The sequence below is a fragment of the Salvelinus fontinalis genome, chromosome 13 (genome assembly GCF_029448725.1).
Source record: "Salvelinus fontinalis isolate EN_2023a chromosome 13, ASM2944872v1, whole genome shotgun sequence".
In the NCBI taxonomy this organism is placed as follows: Eukaryota; Metazoa; Chordata; class Actinopteri; order Salmoniformes; family Salmonidae; genus Salvelinus; species Salvelinus fontinalis.
The window spans coordinates 28,350,085-28,373,458 of record NC_074677.1 but is presented as its reverse complement, the minus strand read 5'-3'; the positions used below and the strand labels follow the sequence as shown (position 1 = coordinate 28,373,458).

The 23,374-nt window shown below is 42.4% G+C and overlaps 1 pseudogene; it reads right to left on the bottom strand.

The window, feature by feature from the left end:
- Positions 1-911: 911 nt before the first annotated feature.
- LOC129867817 (matrix metalloproteinase-28-like) lies at positions 912-17,068 on the bottom strand (annotated as a pseudogene).
- Between the last annotated feature and the right edge of the window lie 6,306 nt (positions 17,069-23,374).

Below are 23,374 nucleotides of genomic sequence, written 5' to 3'. Positions count from 1 at the left end.
TGGTCTGTTCCACCAGCATGGTGGGGAGTACAAATTTAGGAAGTGGCAGAAACCAAACTACTAGGAGTGCAGCTAGACAACTGCTTATCATGGTTGTCTCAAATAACTCATCTATGTAAAAAAAAAACGATTAAAACTGCATGCGTGATCAGAAGGATAGCTAAATATTTACTGGGAAAGATTCTTAAGCAAATAACACAAGCATTAGTTGGGAGTCAGGTGAACTACTGTTCTGTGTTCTGGGGAAATGCATCAGCAAGTGAAATTAGGAGGCTGCAGATTGAACAGAACTGAGCAGCAAGGATTGTTTTAAGGTGGAGATATGGTTCTTCTGTTGTAGCCATGCTCAATGCTCATGGTTGGTCATCAATCAACAAGATAATTGAAAAAAACATGCTTATTTTATTTCATAATCTACACAATTTAAAACGTCCAAACTCTATTCATAGCATTATTAAGTTGGTAAGAGACAGACATTCAGTAAATACTAGGAATAGATTTTTCACATTCTACTGCATGTGTTATCCAGGCAGAAAAGAGAAATAGGCAAAATAATGATTTAGATTTAGAGCAATAAAGAAATTTAATAATTTATCTGAGCAAACCAGAAACCTTTCAATATATAAATTCAAACAATACTTTAAAACCATTTTAATATAATACGTAGGAAAGTTGTGCTGGACTATGGTAGATGAAGAATCAATATATATTTTTAGACTGTTTATCTGGTCAATATGTGAAAATGTGGTCGTATTATAAATTATAAATTGTATTTTAATGTTTAAGGACTCTTGGAAGATTAGTCCAAATGAGGACTAAAAGAGATCCTAATAAAATGTACAGCCCACAGATGGGCCATGACTCATACAGAATATCTTAATACGGTCTAGAACAAAACAAGCACATTACAAACAAAAACATTGAATCACTGTAGGATGTAGGAATATTAATATTAATTTAATAATACTGTATAAACATAAAAAATATGGGAACATAAACAAATCCCTTGACTTCTGTCATTGCTTAGTCTTGAGTATATCCATTGCACATTACCCTGACCAAAAACTTGAATCAGTTAGTTATCGCCATCCTGTGGTCACAGTATATCATTGCCTCTGTGGTGAGTTCCAAGACAGCCTGTCCATTCCAGCTCTGTGTCCCACCTCCCCGCTCCAGTCACCTGCACCTTCTCTGGATCAAAGCTCCAGTACTGCTGCTCCTTGAAGAAGTATACCTGTCCATCAGGGTGGTTGAGGGCTCCGTTGGCCCTCTGTCTTCCAGGCTGCGGGGTAGTATGAGTCGGGCCTCAGGGTCCCAAAGTTAAGCACAAAGTAACGCTGGCCTTTAAACACCACTAGGTGGCCCAGGTGGGGGTAGGTGAAGGCCTGGTCAGGGTGTCCAGGGAGGCCTAGCTCGCTGCTCCTCAGGGGGAAGCCTGGGTCCACATCGCTGCCGGAGTAACGCCACACTCGCCTGCCTGGAGGAAGAGACGCAAGGAGGAAGGTGCTGGTGGTGTGGGATGTGAAATTGCAATGCAGCAACATAAATAAATATGGACACAAACTGAAAAATCTATCTGTGTAAAACATTTCTGCTATAATCTATCTGATTGTATTCTGTATCTCGAACTAGAACGCTAACCCCAACTCTGATTCAAGACAGTTATTACTGTAACAAGAACAAATCATTTCTGGTACATTTATTGCCGGTTACTTGTGTCTTCATGTGCAGACTACCTTTGAAAAAGTATAACTTATTGTCCATCTTTGAGTAAGCAGCTGCCTAAATGGTGAGGGGTAGTCCTGGCCAGCGGTTCTGCAGAGGTAGAGGGGAGCTGGCCTGGCCTGCGGGAGACACAGTCCAGAACAGCCTCCCACAGAATACTAGGTTGGTACCATCTTGGTCTGCAAGGTAATATAACATGGAAGCTTTACAGGTATCAGAGTATATCACTGTCTTCAGAAGTCAATAAGGAATTCTCAACCTACTGTTTACGTAAGCTTATGTCCCAAAATAGTCATATGCCAAAATCCACCAGATGTGGATTAGTCTTGTTTGAAACCACAACACTTACCCAAACCTTGCTTCTAACCTCAGTATGTTAGGTAAGTACAACTTCCAGTTGGGTGACAGCGAGACATTCATTTAAATATTTTTTTTGCCATTTTAGCATGGTCAGATAGTGACTACCAGTTCAGTCTTACCCATGGTGATGGCATCAAAGAAGCCCCTGCAGTATGGAGGTGGGGTGGAATCAGGCCCCCCAGTGCACCCTTGGGACAGCTCCCAGTCCTGCAGGGCAGAGCTGAACACCTGACCAGGCAACTGGATTATCTGATCACTCTCTGGCTTCCCTATAGAGGACATTCAATTACAAAAAGGACAGTAGCTTTAGTAATTGTAATATTCATATGTGTAAACATACTGAATTATAATTGGATGCATTTTACCGCCATATCATACTGTGCTATGATTGGTTAAGACCACCCAAATGGTTAGGTCATGGTCAGTTTGATCCTGGTTGGCGATACGTGAACATGCCAGTTATAGCTAGCTAATAAAGAGCTACGTTAAGAAATATCCTGTAGTACTGCATTTTATTATTTTGTACAAAGTGTGCAAAACAGGACAGTAATGTATAAGCTTTTATGACTATACAGTACATAATATACATGCATATTCTTCCATGTTACCACAATAGACCAAGTGCATCTGCAAAAAGCCTGGCTGATTCATGTACATTACTTCTGACTACACAGCTTTCTGCAATGGACAAGTACAGATATGACCTACATACCTGTTTCAAAGCAAGTTAGAGAGTTACACAAAATATACTAATTGGCACGCCATAACATTGCAGCATGGAAAACCCAACACATCATGGATGACTGGGTGCTGAGATACTGACAGCTGAGCTGACGTTTGATTTACTGTATTCCGATGCCAAAAAAAAGTCAAGAGCCAAATGATTTTCCGATGCCCCTGAATCGCAGACACAACGTCTCCTTTGATTTGTCTCCAGATGTTGCCCACCCGTTCTGTTTGGAAAAAGTTGAGCAAACAATTGTGTAAAGGTCTGATAAAATCAGTATTCCTAAGTAGAACAAGACAAAACATGGGGAGAGTTTGTCTGGCTTCTCCCTGTTTTACTGTCTAAGTGGAAACGTTGATGTACAGGGATGTTGCTTGTTGACTTTGGTGTGACTTTGAGGAGACGAGAGGATGGGAAATAAGACTGATAAACACTGTCTCCACCTGCCGGAAGCCTGGCTCTGTGATATAGTGATTGCTGGACATCCCTTTGGGTAAAGCATCAGAGTGTTCGGATGGAAAACTTGAGTCTATAGAGTAGCCTATGCTACCGGGTGTGATTCCCTCATTGGTGGAAAAAGTACCCAATTGTGAAACATGTGTAAAAGTAAAGACACGTTAATAGAAAATGACTCAAGTAAAAGTCACCCAGTAAAATACCAGTTGAGTAAAAGTCTGAAAGTATTTGGTTTTAAATATACTGAAATATTAAAAGTAAATGTAATTAATAAAATGTACTTAAGTATCAAAAGTAAAAGACAGCACCATTTTCTTGCTGTTTTTATTTACGGATAGCCAGGGGCATACTCCAACACTCAGACTGAATTTACAAATGTAGCATTTGTGTTTAATGAATCTGCCAAATCAGGTGCTAGGGATGACCAGAGATGTTCTCTTGATACACGCTATACGAGTTTGAGAGTTATTTGGCAACTTCTGTTGTGAATGATGCAAACCTTAGAATGTCTTAGAAATCAAAACATATACAGTTGAAGTCGAAAGTTTACATACACTTAGGTTGGAACCATTAAAACTAGTTTTTCAACCACTCCAAAAACGTCTTGTTAACAAACTATAGTTTTGGCAAGTCGGTTAGGACATCTACTTTGTGCATGACACAAGTCATTTTTCCAACAACTGTTTACAGACAGATTATTTCACTGAATCACAATTCTAGTGGGTCAGAAGTTCACATACACTAAATTGACTGTGCATTTAAACAGCTTGGAAAATTCCAGAAAATGATGTCATGGCTTTAGAAGCTTCTGATAGGCTAATTGACATAATTTGAGTCAATTGGAGGTGTACCTGTGGATGTATTTCAAGGCCTACCTCAAAACTCAGTGCCTCTTTGCTTGACATCATGGGAAAATCAAAAGAAAGCAACCAAGACCTCAGAAAAAAAATTGTAGACCTCCACAAGTCTGGTTCATCCTTGGGAGCAATTTCCAAACGCCTGAAGGTACCACGTTCATCTGTACAAACAATAGTACGCAAGAATAAACATCATGGGGCCACGCAGCCATCACACCGTTTAAGAAGGAGAGGCGTTCTGTCTCCTAGAGATGAACGTACTTTGGTGTGAAAAGTGCAAATCAATCCCAGAACAACTGCAAAGGACCTTGTGAAGATACTGGAGGAAACAGGTACAAAAGTATCTATATCCACAGTAAGACGAGTCCTATATCGACATAACCTGAAAGGCCACTTAGCAAGGAAGAAGCCACTCCTCCAAAACTGCCATAAAAAAGCCAGACTACGGTTTGCAACTGCACATGGGGACAAAGATCGTACTTTTTGGAGAAATGTCCTCTGGTCTGATGAAACAAATATAGAACTGTTTGGCCATAATGACCATCGTTATGTTTGGAGGAAAAAGGGGGATGCTTGCAAGCCGAAGAACACCATCCCAACCGTGAAGCACGGGGTGGCAGCATCATGTTGTGGGGGTGCCTTGCTGCAGGAGGGACTGGTGCACTTCATAAATGGATGGCATCATGAGGAAGGAAAAGTATGTGGATATATTGAAGCAACATCTCAAGACATCAGTCAGGAAGTTAAAGCTTGGTCACAAATGGGTCTTCCAAATGGACAATGACCCCAAGCATATTTCCAAAGTTGTTGCAACATGGCTTAAGGACAACAAGGTAAAAGTATTGGAGTGGCCATCAAAGCCCTGACCTTCACAATCCTATAGAAAATGTGGGCAGAACTGAAAAAGCATGTGCGAGCAAGGAGGCTTACAACCTGACTCAGTTACACCAGCTCTGTCAGGAGGAATGGGCCAAAATTCACCCAACTTATTGTTGGAAGCTTGTGGAAGGCTTCCCGAAACAATTTTCTTTTTCACCTTTATTTAACTAGGCAAATCAGTTAAGAACAAATTCCTATTTTCAATGACGGCCTAGGAACAGTGGGTTAACTGCCTTGTTCAGGGGCAGAACAACAGATTTTTACCTTGCCAGCTCGGGGATTCGATCTTGCAACCTTTCAGTTACTGTCTAACCACTAGGCTACCTGCCGTTTGACCCAAATGAAACAATTTAAAGGCAATGCTACCAAATACTAATTGAGTGTATGTAAACTTCTGACTCACTGGGAATGTGATGAAAGAAATAAAAGCAAATGATGAAATAAATAAAAATAAATCACTCTACTATTATTTTGACATCTCCCATTCTTAAAATAAAGTGGTGACCCTAACTGAACTAAGACAGGGAATTTTTACTAGGATTAAATGTCAGGAATTGTGAAACAGTTTAAATGTATTTGGCTAAGGTATATGTACTTCTGGCCATTTTCCTGTCCTGCTAAGCATTCAAAATGTAACAAGTACTTTTGTGTGACAGGGAAAATTTATGGTGCAAGAAGTACATTTTCTTCAGGAATGTAGTAAAGTACAGCACTTTTCCCTGTAATAAATGGGATGGCTTTAGCCACACTTAATATGAAAATAAACTGTCCTTTAGCTTTTTCCAATTGATGCTTCGTATACTGTATGACAGAGTGATTGGACACTATGATGTCATGGTGAATGATAGCACAGCAGATGGTAAATGGTTAAACAAACAGATGCTGATCCAATCTCTAGTCAGATTTGTGGACTAAATTCAATATAAGGTCTCAAAGTAATTTTATCATCTTCACTCCCTCATGTAATCTTGTTTCCTCCTCTACCTGATCACTGATTATTACCTCCACATGTTCTCTCTTTTACTCTAATTTTTGGGCATGTAAAGTGACTGGTTCAAAATCAAATTCCAATAAATGTTTTCATGGCTTGTTCCTCTCTCAGTGTGGATTATGCCTACGCACCATAAAGCTTTCCCCAGCTTATTGTAGTAGGGGGACATGAGAGCATGATGCACAGGAGAGTAATCCAGGCCCAGCGTGTGGCCCACCTTGTGGGCAATCACCATGAACAGGTTGTGACCCTTGCAGCCGTTCAGTGTCCAGCTCTCTGCCATGTCAAAGTGAGCCTCCCCTCGGCCAGGGAAGAAGGCATGCGCTAGGGCGCCTCCTGGGGGTAAAAACAAAAACATAGGGAGGTTTCAGGGGTGGTAGAGAAGCTTCCCAAAACAACCTCTTGCCCTACCCCCTCAAACTGTGCAGATCTGAAGGAGTCAGGCATGTTTAAGAAATACGGTGGAAGCTTCTCGACTCCCATTTTCAGGCTACGTGGAACCATCACCATGTTTCTTATGACTATCTGGTCCCTTTACATCTGAAAATAATTAAGCAGTAGAGCCTAGGGGCTGTTCTCAGACCAGGCAAGACGGATCTGTAAGCAAGTGAACATTGTGACAGCTGGGGCTAGTTCTGAAAGAGATCTTTCACAGCTGAAACCAATTTATCTTTGGAAATTGCCCTGTTTGAAAATGCCTTCTCCTTTCCTTCAGGTAAACTATGATCTGTCAGGATTCAATCAAAATGTCAAACCCCTACTAGACCTTATACTGCTATACTCCCCACCTGGACCATCAAAGGCATTGCCCATGCCGTCGTTGTGCTCCCCCTCGTAGAAGGCCAGCCGGATGTCAGCTGACCCCTGGGTGACCTCTTTGAAGGTCAGGTCCAACATGTTGCTCCACAGCTGAAAAGCCTTTCGTACGGCTAGGGCCACCTGACCCAGAGAGGGGTGGCCAGGCCAGTTCAACACCCTGTAGGTCAGGTGACGCTTGTGCCACCTCCCGCCTGCAGAGAGATGAGATGGATTGATTAAAGTAGAGGAGCAAGGGGGACTCATGACAAAGAAGAGGGGTTAAATGGGTCACTAGCACCTGGTGATGGGATCGCTGTTGTGCTGAGTAAGATTCAAATTGTCATTCATGCAGCTGGGAGATAGGAGGATAAGGGAGAACGAGGAGACAGAGAGAGATAGAAAGAGAGATGGACAGAGATTGCACATTTCAGGAAGTGGGAGAATGGTTCTAGATCCACTATTACAGTAATGGGAATGTGAGTGCTTAATTTTTAACAAGGGTGAATCCTTTGGATAAGAGCAAAGAGGGTAATGTTTATCGCATTACTTGTGGTTTGAGCTAAATTAAATGCAGAACAGCAGTGACACAACTTTTAAAAAATATAAACAACTCATTCAGAAGAGCTCCTGCTGTGTAGGATTTTTTTGTGTCAAAACAACTCCATGTATCTTTAATGAGTATAAAAATAACCTTGTAAATTGAATGCAGCAGAGGCCTTATGTCCCAATAAGACACATTCATTGAGCAAGACCAAAAAAAACACAAAGGTGGGAAGAGTTGGTCTTCTTCACCTATACGAGCTTAGAGCCAGAGTGTTATAAATGTGATAAACACATTTCAAAGGCTTGTGGGAAACCCCAAAAACCTTCACCTTGTTTCTACCTACATGGTTGAACCGGTTTACCAGTCTTGTCCCTCTTTTGAACAAGTATATAAGAAACTCCCCAAAATGTGGTCTGGGACACATAATATTTGTGTTATTTCAAGCAAACCAAATACAATTTATCTCTCAATGTTTAAAGTGTGCTTCCAGCATGCCTCATTGGTGAGGCATGATGAGTTGATGGTGCAATTGTCTCGCCCTGATCTGTTTCACCTGTCCTTGTGATTGTCTCCACCCCCTCCAGGTGTCGCTTATTTTCCCCAGTGTATTTATCCCTGTGTTTCCTGTGTCTCTGTGCCAGTTTGTTTTGTATATTTGTAAGTTAACCAGCGGTTTTCCCGTTCTCCTGCTTTTTGCATTCTCCTTTTTCTAGTCGTTCTGGTTTTGACCCTTGCCTGTTCTGGACTTTGTACCCGCCTGCATGTCTTTACCACGAGCCTGTCTGCCACTCTGTACCTCCTGGATGGACTCTGATCTGGTTTTGACTTTTTTACCTATCCACAACCGTTCTCTTGCCTACCCCTTTGGATTAATAAACATTGTAAGACTCCAACCGTCTGCCTCCTGTCTGCATTTGGGTCTCGCCTTGTGCCTTGATAGCAATAGCTTGTTTCTCTCTGGTTCTCAAACATGACTTCTGTTGGCTGCCTTCACTAAATGGATGGATAGAAAGATACAACTTTCTTCCTTACCACACTAACATTTGAAAGAATGCCACAATGTTCTTCACCTGAAATGTACAGTAACTTGCCCATTGACATTACTGTTAAAATTCCATAGTTTCATCTGGGACAAAGACACTGCCTAACTTGCATACATTGTCTTCCAATATCCAGTTCAAATTTAGGCTCCAGGTCAAATAAAACTAAACTTTCCAGTAATTGCACAGTGAGCAGCTGTCAGGTATCAACTAGAGGCTGGAAAAGTGGGCAGTATGACGCATTCTTCTAGTGTTATCCAATCACTCCAGGGGCTGTGTGTTTCTCCATCCAGACCACAAACACCAGCACCCTGTTACCCAAAACCAGCTCCATTTACCACTGAGCATGTAGGCTTATCTCTCACACAGTGAAGATGTGTTGGACAGCCTCCATATGGGCCTGGACAGATGTACAAACTTACAGGGGGCTTATTGGAGAGAGTGAATATCTTAACCATTTAGGCAGTGGTTCTCAGAGTATATCTAATTTAAAATGTGCTTCCCGGCGCACAAGTGGAGATTGGAGAATTCCCTAAAGCTATAGATGGCTGTGTGTAGATAGCCTCATACTACACTGCCTGAGACTTAGAGTTTTACATTTTTTAAAAATGTTTATTTAACCTTTTTAACTGGGCAAGTCGGTTAAGAACAAATTCTTATTTACAATGACGGCCTACCAAAAGGCCTCCTTCGGGGACGGGGGCCTGGGAGATGCATCTTTTTTTATAAATACAATAAATATATGACGAAACACACATCGCGAGACAACACTACATAAAAAGAGACCTAAGACAACAACATAGCAAGGCAGCAACACATGATAACACAGCATGGTAGCAACACAACATAACATGGTAGCAGCACAAAACATGGTACAAACATTATTGGGCAAAGTCAACAGCACGAAGGTAGAGACAACAATACATCATACAAAGCAGCCACAAATGTCAGTCAGAGTGTCCATGATTGAGTCTTTGAACAAAGAGATTGAGATAAAACTGTCCAGTTTGAGTGTTTGTTGCAGCTCGTTCCAGTCGCTAGCTGCAGCGAACTGAAAAGAACGATCCAGGGATGTGTGCGCTTTGGGGAACTTTAACAGAATGTGACTGACAGAACTGGTGTTGTCTGTGGAGAATGAGGGCTGCAGTAGATATCTCAGATAGGGGGGAGTGAGGCCTAAGAGGGTTTTATAAATAAGCATCAACCAGTGGGTCTTGCGACGGGTATACAGAGATGACCAATTTACAGAGGAGTATAGAGTCCAGTGATGTGTCCTATAAGGAGCATTGGTGGGGAATCTGATGGCCGAATGGTAAAGAACATCTAGCCGCTCGAGAGTCCCCTTATCTGCCAATCTATAAATTATGTCCCCGTAATCTAGCATGGGTAGGATGGTCATCTGAATCAGGGTTAGTTTGGCAGTTGGGGTGAAAGAGGAGCGATTACGATACAGGAAACCAAGTCTAGATTTAACTTTAGCCTACAGCTTTGATATATGCTGAGAGAAGGACAGTGCACCGTCTACCCATACTCCCAAGTACTTGTATTTTTTTTTTTTACCTTTATTTAACTAGGCAAGTCAGTTAAGAACAAATTCTTATTTTCAATGACGGCCTAGGAACAGTGGGTTAACTGCCTGTTCAGGGGCAGAACGACAGATTTGTACCTTGTCAGCTCGGGGATTTGAACTTGCAACCTTCCGGTTACTAGTCCAACGCTCTAACCACTAGGCTACGCTGCCGCCCCGGTGACTACCTCAAGCTCTAAACCCCCAGAGGTAGTAATAACACCTGTGGGAAGACGGGCATTCTTCTTACCAAACCACAGGACGTTTGTTTTTGGAGGTGTTCAGAACAAGGTTAAGGGTAGAGAAAGCTTGTTGGACACTAAGAAAGCTTTGTTGTGGAGCATTTAACACAAAATCCGGGGAGGGTCCAGCTGAGTATAAGACTGTATAATTTGCATATAAATGGATGAGAGAGCTTCCTACTGCCTGAGCTATGTTGTTGATGTAAATTGAGAAGTGCGTGGGGCCTAGGATTGAGCCTTGGGGTATTCCCTTGGTGACAGGCAGTGGCTGAGACAGCAGATTTTCTGACTGCACTCTTTGAGAGAGGTAGTTAGCAAACCAGGCCAAAGACCTCTCATAGACACCAATACTCCTTAGCCGGCCCACAAGAATGGAATGGTCTACCGTATCAAAAGCTTTGGCCAAGTCAATAAAAATAGCAGCACAATATTGCTTAGAATCAAGGGCAATGGTGAGGACCTTTAATGTTGCAGTGACACATCCATAACCTGAGCGGAAACCAGATTGCATACCCGAGAGAATACTATATACATCAAGAAAGCCAGTCAGTTGATTATTGACAAGTTTTTCCAACACTTTTGATAAACAGGGCAAAATAGAAATAGGCTTGTAACAGTTAGGATCAGCTTGATCTCCCCCTTTAAATTAAGAATGAACTGTGGCTTACTTCCAAGCAATGGGAACCTCCCCAGAAAGGAGAGAAAGACTTGGCGACGATAGGGGCAGCAACTGGTCTAAACCATCTGACCAAGATGTTTTTTTGGGGTCAAGTTTAAGGAGCTCCTTTAGCACCTCGGACTCAGTGACTGACTGCAGGGAGAAACTTTGTAGCGGGGGAGGGGAAAAAGAGGGAGGAGTATCAGGGATAGTCGCATTAGAAGGGGTGGGAGATGAGGAAATATTGGACGGGCAAGGAGGCATGGCTGAGTCAAATAGGAATCCTAGCTTAATGAAGTGGTGATTAAAGAGCTCAGCCATGTGCTTCTTGTCGTGAACAACCACATCATTAACTTTAAGGGACATGGGCAACTGTGAGGAGGAGGGTTTATTCTCCAGGTCTTTAACCATTTTCCAGAACTTCTTGGGGTTAGACCCACAGAGAGAGAACTGCTCCTTAAAGTAACTAACTCTGGCCTTCCGGATAGCCTGAGTGCACTTATTTCTCATTTGCCTGAACGATAGCCAGTCAGCTTGAGTATGTGTGTGCCGAGCCTTTCGCCAAATGCAATTCTTGAGGTGGAGTAACTCTGCAAGATCACGGTCGAACTAGGGGCTAAACCTGTTTTTAAAGAAGGTCCAAGCGTCTCCGACAGAGGGGATCAAGCTGACTCTATACCATTTTACAGAGGCCAGTTCATGAAGGAAGGCCTGCTCATTAAAGATTTTTAACAAGCGTCTTTGTCAAATCAGGACAGGTCGTTTCACTGAGCAGTCATTACGAACACAAGCTGTAAAACAGTGATCACTAAGGTCATTACAGAAAACACCAGACTGATACCTATCAGGATTATTTGTGAGGATAACATCGAGGAGAGTAGCCTTTTCTGGGTGTTTGGAGTCATACCTTGTGGGATTGGTGATAATCTGAGAAAGATTTAGGGAGTCCCATTGCTTTAGGACTTGGTCAGGTGGTTTAAGCATGTCCCAGTTAGTATTGAACTCCCGAACAGAGACCAAACACAGGAAGCACGTGGCCATGGATGTTGACTGCCACTGCTGAGTCCTTTAATTAAAAATGATTATTTACCCTTTATTTATCTAGGCAAGTCAGTTAGGGTCAAATTCTTATTTACAATGACGGCCTACCGTAATGGAGATTACCCATTTTCTTAAATTCGGACCTCAAGGCCAGTTTCCTCCTTTTCCTCTAATCTGGAACTGACTAAAGGAAAACCAGCCTGGGATTTGATAATCCCTGCCTAACAGCTAATAACTAATTTGGTTATTGCGGAAACCAACAGGGCAGCTTGCCATTGGGAGTAATTGAGCAAACAACTTAATGTTATTACCTCAAATCGATGGTAATAGGTGATTCGATTAGCATTTAATTAAGGATGCAGTATCAAGTCAGAGTTCAGCTGATGAGATTAGTTAGCCTGACAACGTGCTTGACCTCTCCATTCTAGACAATAAAGTCACATTGATATTGCTTTAGCATTCTTTCCTTGAAGTATGACCTGGAAAATCAAGTCCATCTGTATGGGCCAACTACATTTCAATTCAATCATTTGATCTTCAAGGAAGGAATAAAAAATTAGTAAAATGTAGGGGGTTGATTTGAAATTGGCCAGTAGTGAGCCCAAATCAGCTAAGGGAGGTCCATGGATTGGCCACTCACCGAGCTGGCTATGGCACGTCCTGCGTAGACGCTGTCCACTGTTAGGTTTGCTTAGATCTCCAATGAAGATGCTGTTGACCCTCTGTGCCCAGGCCTGCTGGCCCATGTCATCCCTCACTTAACACCGGGGCACTGCCATCTGGTGCTGGGTGGCACTGTCAAGACGCCCAGTGACTGGCAGGTGGGTGAGCCACTGGAACTCCCTGAGAGCCAGACAGAGGAGAGATGGATGAATGATAAAAGAAGAGTGAGTGGCTTATAAAGATAGGAGAGCACATCCAGAATGAAAGCAAGTCAAATAAAAAAGTAGCAAACCGTAAAAAGGTGTTGAAATCAATATAGCACTTCACAAATTTACATTTACATTTAAGTCATTTAGCAGACGCTCTTATCCAGAGCAACTTACAAATTGGAAAGTTCATACATATTCATCCTGGTCCCCCCGTGGGAATTGAACCCTGGTCCCCCCGTGGGAATTGAACCCACAACCCTGGCGTTGCAAGCGCCATGCTCTACCAACTGAGCCACACAAGACCACGAGACCACAAATGATCCCCATGTGATGGTAGTGGGTGTTGTCTACATCTGAAATCAAACCTTGCTGAGCAGTGGAGGTAATGCATTGTCTAGCTCTCCATTAGTGTCAAATGTATGTGGTCTAAATAAGGGCATAAATAATAGCTGTCATAATACCACTATCACCTGGATAAATACCAGGCTCTGCTGCCAGACTGTTTCTTCCATTAGGGAAACCAAGCTTTTGCTTTGCTGATAGAACATAAACATGCAATACATTTAGATAAGTATTTTAAATGCGGCATGCTTTTCTTCTCCAAATATTGGGTAACTCCCAGTGCAGCTGTGAAAGCAGAGGCATGCTTGGTTTTTCACTCAAGCACAACTGCAGAATGGGACTCACCTTTGGTAAAGCTATGTCAACACAACACCTCAAAGACATTTTCACTGAGAATGTTTTTCCTCAGATTTGTTATTCTGAGAAACAATTAAGTACACAAAGTCTATGAAAAATATACATAACATCTCCTTTAATAACAACCAATACATTGTAATCAATCGTTGACGACACTCGGTTAAAAGTTTCCCTAATTTAAAATTATTACTGTAAAGTTATTTTTCTGGTGCTAATATCAGAGATGCCATTGATAAGTTTCTTACCACTGACAGAGATGTTCGTGGTGAAGGAACAATCCACCATACTTTTCCCTGACTGGATTGATTAGGCCCTGAGGGCCGACAGCCAGCACTGTTCCCATGAGCAGCTGAGAGCGAGCAGAGTGCATTGTGGGATGGGATGTGGCGCTCCTGCCCAATTCGACAGCTGGGTGATGATGGGCGACACTCCCCTGAGCCTTCTGTGGCCTAGGTCCCTTAAATATCTCCAATCCAAAGTTAAATCTAGAATTGGCTTCCTATTCCGCAACAAAGCATCCTTCACTCATGCTGCCAAACATACCCTTGTAAAACTGACCATCCTACCAATCCTCGACTTTGGTGATGTCATTTACAAAATAGCCTCCAATACTCTACTCAATAAATTGGATGCAGTCTATCACAGTGCCATCCGTTTTGTCACCAAAGCCCCTTACACTACCCACCACTGCGACCTGTACACTCTCGTTGGCTGGCCCTCGCTTCATACTCGTCGCCAAACCCACTGGCTCCAGGCCATCTACAAGACCCTGCTAGGTAAAGTCCCCCCTTATCTCAGCTCGCTGGTCACCATAGCAGCACCTACCTGTATCACGCGCTCCAGCAGGTATATCTCTCTGGTCACCCCCAAAACCAATTCTTCCTTTGGCCGCCTCTCCTTCCAGTTCTCTGCTGCCAATGACTGGAACGAACTACAAAAATCTCTGAAACTGGAAACACTTATCTCCCTCACTAGCTTTAAGCACCAGCTGTCAGAGCAGCTCATAGATTACTGCACCTGTACATAGCCCATCTATAATTTAGCCCAAACAACTACCTACTGTATTCATTTATTTATTTTTGCTCCTTTGCACCCCATTATTTCTATCTCTACTTTGCACTTTTTTCCACTGCAAACCAACCATTCCAGTGTTTTTTTTAACTTGCTATATTGTATTTACTTCGCCACCATGGCCTTTTTATATTTTTATTTATTTTTTATATATATTTTGTTTGCGTTCACCTCCCTTATCTCACCTCACTTGCTCACATTGTATATAGACTTATTTTTCACTGTATTATTGATTGTATGTTTGTTCTACTCCATGTGTAACTATGTGTTGTTGTATGTATCGAACTGCTTTGCTTTATCTTGGCCAGGTCGCAATTGTAAATGAGAACGTGTTCTCAATTTGCCTACCTGGTTAAATAAAGGTGAAATAAAATTAAAATAAATAAATAAAAATGGCTGCCTAATGGAAACCAGCCAGCACAGCTGGGTAGAGACTAAATACTAGAGAGAATGGCCTCTGCATTGGACTGGAACTCCACAGAAAATTGTCATTGCAAAGAAAACAAGGCTGGATCTAAAGCAGGCTAAATGATAAGTTCCAACAGACACACCCAAAGATACCTTGCACCATTGTTAGACCCGAGTGCCAGGGCGAAATCATAATTTGAGATCAAGTGACGGGCATGTTATGAGTTACAAGTCAGTTCTCTGTTCACTATACTCTTCGGAATTTGTGTGACCAAAAACTATTATTGTTGAAAATGGGCTGTACTGTACTGGGAAGATTTAGCAATTTAACATTTTTAAAACAAAGCCAGACCACAAAGAACTCACAGTGTAGCCTAGTTGCTGATCAAAAGCTACAAAAAGGAGTGAAGTAAAGTGAAGAACCATGAAACTGGGACCGACATTTTATGACACAATGTACATTTTAAGTGTTTGTCATTTAGCAGATGCTCTTATCCAGAGCGACTTACAGTAGTGAGTGCATACATTTTAATACTTTTTGTATGCCTGGCAATAGTTTGTTGACTTGAGTGTTCATGTGTGTATGCAACGTGGTCTCAGGGCAATTATTTTATTCTGTACGTAAATCTGTGACACTTCATTTAATATGATATATTGCACTACGTTAGGTTACATTATGAATGGAATACCGGTCGTCAGGGCTTGGAACTGGTTCAGGGAACAGAACCAAAAACTGGAAAAGAATGAAAGGAACAGAATCAGAATCTGGAACGGGAATGAAAGTGGTCTATACTGTTTCCGAACAGAACCGTTATTTAAAAAATATGGGAACCGGTTAATAACGTTATTTTGCGTTCCAGGCATTTTTTCTAGTCCCATAAAAAACGCAACAAATTGCCTATGCAAAGCCCTCACTCTGTCACTCAGAAACGTATTCCAGTGTCTGCCTGCCAGCTGAAAATCTTTGCCTGTGTGTGTGCGTGCCCCTCCCCCTCCGAAGCATAAACTACTGTAGCCGACTGACATTACAAGCGACTGACATTACAAGCGTGATTCAGAAATTACGAAGAGAGATTAAGGATACTATTGTCATCCCGTTTGGATTTATTAACTACAAAATGGTAAGACGTGTTTTTATTTAAATTCTGGTGCTGCACAAACAGCCTGTTAGCTAGCTAGCTCTGGTCCAACGTTATGCTCTCTTAGAAGTTCAAAGACCTTCAAAGTTCCTTCATAGAAGCCGCTCCTCCATAGGTATAATTCTGTGGGCCCAATTCAGATAATGCATGACTTAACAAGATGCCCAGCGCTTTAATAGAAGCCTCCTCAACCCTCTGTCACTCTCACGATATAAACCATTACTTTTTTTGTCACGCCTGCTCCCGCTCCCCCTCCCTGGCGCCTGTTTTTGCTTTGTCATTATGGATTATTGTGTGTAGATTGATGAGGGAAAAATAACTATTTAATACATTTTAAAATAAGGCTGTAACTTAACAAAATCTGGAAAAAGTAAAGGGGTCTGAATACTTTCCGAAGGCACTGTAACTCAACATATTCTCAAAAAGCATACAAAGGCTGTGTGTAATTAACAGTATGATTATTTTATTCATTGTGATGGTGAAAATTGTGTAAGTGTCAAGCCTGCTCCTGTTCCTCCTCGCTGGCGCTCGAAGGCACCAGGCTCCCCAGCATTACGCACTCCTGCCACCATCATTACGCACACCTGCCTTCCCCCGTCACGCGCATCAGCAATTATTGGACTCAATCACCTGTGTCATTACCTCCCCTATATCTGTCAGTTCCCAAGCTCTGTTCCCCGCTTCAGGATTAATTGTCGTATGTCGTTGTGTTACCCGTGTGTTAACGCTGTTCCTGTCTTGTTCTATGTCTGTTCCTTATTAAATGTTGACTCCCCGTACCTGCTTCTCTAATCCAGCGTTGGTCCTCATAGAATCCTGAAGCCATCAGGGGTGCCTAAGCCAGCTCGTTGGGCTTCCATGCCCTAGTTAGCCCGAGAGGTTTTCTTGTCCCGGTTGGCTCTGCAGGCGTCCACCTCATGTCCGACCTCAGCCGGATCGCCAGGGTTTTACACCTCAGCCGGCTCGCCAGGCGTCTACGCTTCAGCGAGCTCATCAGGCTCCCATGTTCCAGTGCTTCGTCTGAACTTTAACATGCTGTTACGTCCTGACCATAGAGAGTCCTTATTTTCTATGGTGGAGTAGGTCAGGGCGACAGTTCCCAGTCCAGAGCTTCCGGCGACAGTTCCCAGTCCAGAGTTCCGGTGACAGTTCCCAGTCCAGAGCTTCCGGCGACAGTTCCCAGTCATTTTCTATGGTGGAGTAGGTCAGGGCATGACTGGGGGGTTAGTCTAGTTTATTATTTATATGTGGGTGTTCTAGTTTTCATGTTTCTATGTTGGTGATTTGTATGATTCCCAATTAGAGGCAGCTGGTAATCGTTGTCTCTATTTGGGGATCATATTTAAGTAGTGTTGGTTCCCACCTGTGTTTGTGAGATATTGAATTTTGAGTAAGTGTATGTAGCACCTCTGTAGTCAAGGTTCATTGTTAGTTTATTGTTTATGCTAAGTTTCACTATTAAATAATTATGTGGAACTCAACATGCGCTGCGCTTTGGTCCATTTCTACAAACGAACGTGACAGAATATCCCACCACAACAGGACCAAGCAGCGTGCCCAGGAGGAGAGTGTATCCTGGACTTGGGAGGAGATCCTGGATGGGAAGGGATCCTGGACTTGGGAAGAAATCCTGGCAGGACAGGATCGCCTTCCCTGGCGGGAGACGCAAGGAGAGAAGGGAGAACAGCGACGACGTCGGGGTTTGCGGCCACAAGGAAAGCCCAAAACACAGCCCAATTTATTTTTTTGGGGAGGGGGCTCACGGGGTGGTCGGCGGAGCCGAGGTGTGAACCAGTGACAACATGGGAGGAGGTAGAGAGGTGGTCGGTCGACCCAGGGAGAGTGCCAGAACCCGCCTGGGAGTCAATGGAACAGTGAGAGGAGGGATTACCGGAGAATGGAGTTGGCAAGGAGTTTGCGGCAACGCAGGCATTTGGAGGAGCATGTTAACAGTCCGGTGGAATCTGTGCCGGTCCCACGCATCAGGCCTCTAGTGCGCCTCCCCAGTCCGGTACGTCCTGTGCCTGCTCCTCGCACTCGCCCAGATGTACGCCTCCACAGCCCAGTACGTCCTGTGCTAGCTCCTCGCACTCGCCATGCGAAGTGTGTCATCAAACCGGTACCATTGATGCAGGCTATACACACCAGGTCTCCGGTGCGCCTTCACAGCCCAGTACATCCTGTTCCTTCTCCCCACACTCGCCCTGAAGTGCGTGTCACCAGTCCGGTGCCACCTGTACTGGCCCCACGCATCAGGCCTCCAGTGCGCCTCCCCAGTCCAGTACGTCCTGTGCCTCCTCCCCGCACTCGCCCTGAAGTGCGTGTCACCAGTCCGGTGCCACCTGTACCGGACCCACGCATCAGGCCTCCAGTGCACCTCCCCAGTCCGGTACGTCCTGTGCCTGCTCCTCGCGCTCGCCCTGAGGTGCGTGTCACCAGTCCAGTACCACCAGTGCCGGCCCCACGCACCAGGCTTCCTGCGACGATCCCCAGTCCAGAGCTTCCGGCGACAGTTCCCAGTCCAGAGCTTCCGGGGACAGTTCCCAGTCCAGAGCTTCCGGCGACAGTTCCCAGTCATTTTCTATGGTGGAGTAGGTCAGGGCGTGACTGGGGGGTTAGTCTAGTTTATTATTTATATGTGGGTGTTCTAGTTTTCATGTTTCTATGTTGGTGATTTGTATGATTCCCAATTAGAGGCAGCTGGTAATCGTTGTCTCTAATTGGGGATCATATTTAAGTAGTGTTTGTTTCCACCTGTGTTTGTGGGATATTGTATTTTGAGTAAGTGTATGTAGCACCTCTGTAGTCACGGTTCGTTATTAGTTTATTGTTTTTGCTAAGTTTCACTATTAAATAATTATGTGGAACTCAACATCCGCTGTGCCTTGGTCCGTTTCTACAAATGAACGTGACACACGCATTGCTTGCGGTACGGGTTTGGAAATATAAGGAACGTATCTTTCATATCAGTGAGAAGTAATTTTCAAAAAACAAAAGGTTAAATTACTACACACCTTTACATGGCAATATTTCCATGTTACAGCACTTATGTACGGAAAACAGTTGCTAACAAGCTATCTGCATCTCCAAACACCTGTGTGTAAATGGAAGACAGACGCAACAAATGCATTGTCACAGAAAAATACTGTCAGCTGCAACAGTTAAAACCGGTTAAGTATGTGTTTATTTACTGTTTGTGAAATTATTTTGAGGTGATATGAAAGTGGAGGGCTTTATGTTTCTAGAACCGTACCGCAATTGAGAATCGATTTTAGCTTAGATGGAGTATTAGGCTGTTTTGGCTGCCAGAGACAATTCGTCTCTAAACAGAACATGTAAGGTCCTTGGACTATAAGGTGTAACGTTAGGCTCCTTTAGTCCATTATTGAGCAATGTTTACCCCCAAATGTTGTAAAGATTTTCAGAGAGCCAGCCAAGCAGTGAGAGAAGCAGACTCCATAGTAGTCTGATTAATCAGGCTGTAATACACAATTAATTGGTATAGACAGCCTGAAAGTAATGCCTGCAAAATCGTATACACCATGCCATGACAATGAAAATGGTATATTCTGAATCAGGGGAGGATGGAGAAAATTCGACACCATTTTTATTTATTTTTTAGATTTTTTTGGAAGATTGAAATCCAAATAAAAAACATGTTGATTGTTCTCTATACTCTTCTGATTTCCGAATATTCTATTTTCATTGGCATGTTTGGTTCATAGCTATTGACGAGAGAAAACCGAATGTATAAAACAAATTTTACCTAGGTGCCAAACTGAACCAAATACCTACCAGCTCTTTAAAAAGTTGTGCAAACAATACTTTCCTTTGCATATTTGTCTCAAATTTCGAGCAGCTGGAGGATAAACCACACAGACTAGTAGTAGATTAAGTTTAAATGTAATTTTATTCAATATTTTTGCTTGTAAGGAACATTTACACGATTGCAGGCATTAGTTTCAAGCTGTATCTACCAATTAATTGTCTCTTACAGTCAGATTAATCAAACTAACTCCATAGTAACTGTGCGTGTGATGAAAGGAAAGTGAATGGCAATACAATACCCGCTGCCTTAATCAAATAATTGAGCGTAATTTATTACACTGAATATTGAGAGCCAGCCCTTGCCATAATTTTGGATTTTCCAGCTAATTTGCATAACCTACCTCAGCCCTGGTCTCAGGTGGTGGTGCAAGATTTAGCAACACTTGTGAGCCAACCGTAATGGATGCCTTCAATGTGAGTAGCACACAAGAAAGCATAAACACGAATGTCCACAAAGTTCTCCAAACTGGAAAATGGCAACCTAAATAGGATCCCCAATCAGAGACAACGATAAACAGCTGCCTCTGATTGGGAACCAATCCAGGCCACCATAGACCTACGTATGCCTAGACTACACACACAACCTAGACATACAAAAACCCTAGACCAGACAAAAACACACATACCACCCTCGTCACACCCTGACCTAACCAAAATAATAAAGAAAACAAAGATAACTAAGGTCAGGGCATGACACATGCCCTTCTTTTTATTACAGCATATTGGATGACTGTCATTCATATTCCATTTACCCAGCTCAATGTAACATTTATAGGTTTGGGCTACTACATGATACTCAAAATGTCCCTATACCCATCATGAGGTTGCTACAACCTAGCCTAAGAATGAATGTTTACAACTTAGGTGTACAGGTTGAGAGAAACTTTAGTAATCAAGATGACAGATATTGACACATTCAATACTGCCATGCACACCGCCTAGCTGATCTAAGGTGTAGTCATTAGTCTAAGAGCTGCAAACGAGAGTTTCTATTGGACAAATTCAGGTATGTTTATCCCCATTTCGTTCTGTTTGCTTCCGTTTAAGAAAAGTTATTCTTCGATACAGTTCACTTTCATAGCAGCCACATGCAAACAGCATGATCCCTTTGATCATTGTATAATTCTTTCTCACATCTACGCGCTCTCCTCCTCCCACCTTTTCCCTTCACTTGTGCGCTTCAGTGCACAACACATCAGCTGTCTGTGACCAGGCGAAAAAAAACTTTCCAAGCCAAACCTTCATATGATAACCGCTAACTGCTACACACAGCCTACATAGTTGTCACCATATTAACGTCATAGTCAACAAAGCCACTAGAACTAACGTGTTAGTAAACCTGCTACAATCATGCAGTACAGTATATAATCAGCAGCAAGCAGTTTAGCAGTTACACTGGCGGGCCCCAGTGGCAAGAAATTAATAACACCAAAAGCTTACCTTGACTTGGAAGAGTTCCAGTGTTGGATAGCCATAGCCAGCTAGCTAACATAGCATCCCTCTCTGTTTGAGCTGGGTGTTTGAGTAGGCTAAACTAGCTAGCTGCATTTGCTAGCTAAATAAGTGAAAGGGAAAGGGGGAAAAAAATACAACATTTAGTTATCTCTCTCTCCCTCTCTCTATCTTCTCCTTCATTTTTGAAGTTCTCAGTTTTTGAAGTTCTCAGTTCACTGGTCACGATGGCTACACCCACCCGTAGCACGCGCTCCAGCAGGTGTATCTCACTGATCATCCCTAAAGCCAAAACCTCATTTGGACGCCTTTCCTTCCAGTTCTCTGCTGCCTGCGACTGGAACGAATTGCAAAAATCTCTGAAGTTGGAGACTTTTATCTCCCTCAACAACTTTAAAAATCTGCTATCCGAGCAGCTAACCGATCGCTGCAGCTGTACATAGTCCATCTGTAAACTACCCACCCAATTTACCTACCTCACCCCATACTGCTTTTATTTATTTACTTTTCTGCTCTTTTGCACACCAGTATCTCTTCTTGCACATGATCATCTGATGATTTATCACTCCAGTGTTAATCTGCTAAATTGTAATTATTCGATTTATTGCCTACCTCATGCCTTTTGCACACATTGTATATAGATTCTCTTTTTTCTACCATGTTATTGACTTGTTTATTGTTTACTCCATGTGTAACTCTGTGTTGTTGTCTGTTCACACTGCTATGCTTTATCTTGGCCAGGTCGCAGTTGCAAATGAGAACTTGTTCTCAACTAGCCTACCTGGTTAAATAAAGGTGAAATAAAAATAAAAATAAATAACATTTTTAATTAGTTCAAAACTGTTCAACTATTGTCTTTTTCTCTCTTTGAATCAACTACTCACCACATTTTATGCACTGCAGTGCTACATAGCTGTTGCTTATGCTTTCAGTACTAGATTAATTCTCTGATCCTTTGATAGGGTGGACAAGATGTCAGTTCATGCTGGAAGAGCTCTGATAGGATGGAGGACCTCCTCCGGAAATTTTCATAATTACTAAGTCTATGGAAGGGGGTGAGAACCACGAGCCTCCCAGGTTTTGTATTGTCAATGTACCCAGAGGAGTACAGAAACTAGCTGTCCTCTGGCTACACCATGGTGCTACCCGACATAGTGTTGTTGAGGCTACAGTAGACTTTCATTGCAAAACAGTGTGTTTTAACCAATTATTTGGTGACATTTTAATATATTTAGTATAGTTTTATCTAAAAACTAACTTTTTTAATGCTTCACTATTTTTATTTTTAGGAATTTCACTGAGGTGGGTGGTCCTCTCCTTACTCCTCAGAGGATCCTGCTCTGATGTAGGTTAATGTTTTAACTGTAACGCCTTGGCAAGAAAGGTTGGTGGGACCTGACCCTCATAGCAGGAAATGAATAAGTAATAATATGGTAATAATGAACGTGCTTGCTAAAGGTACTACTGTTATTCCACATACTAAACTACATACTACAGCTGAAGAAAGCACACACACATTTCTTAAAGAAATACCTTTCTACACTTTATTACTTCTTACAACATTTCCTGCTGTAAGACTATAAAGAACTGTGTTATTGTTTTTTCAAAATGGGTTTCCTGTTGTTGTTATTGTTGTGTTTTTTATTTTCATTTTTTACCATTGAATACTGATATTGATTTGTCTTTTCATGCAATATAAATAACATTATTTGCCCAGATGATTTGCTGTTGAATACATTTTTACATTTTACATTGGCATAAAGCATTTTTATTCTGAAAATGTAAAGTTATTACACCTGAAAGTTCACTGAAGCAAATGGTCATCTGTCTCGTATTTGCTGTTGAATAAAATGCCCATTTGAAATAGTTGACAGGCCGAGTTTACCATTGAAGACCACCGTTACAGAAAGTAAACTTTATATCAATAAAGAGTATTTTAATATCCATAATGTGTGAGCCTGTCGAATGGATATATGAAGACATGTCAATTTCCCTAACCCACCAATCACAGACGGTTGCG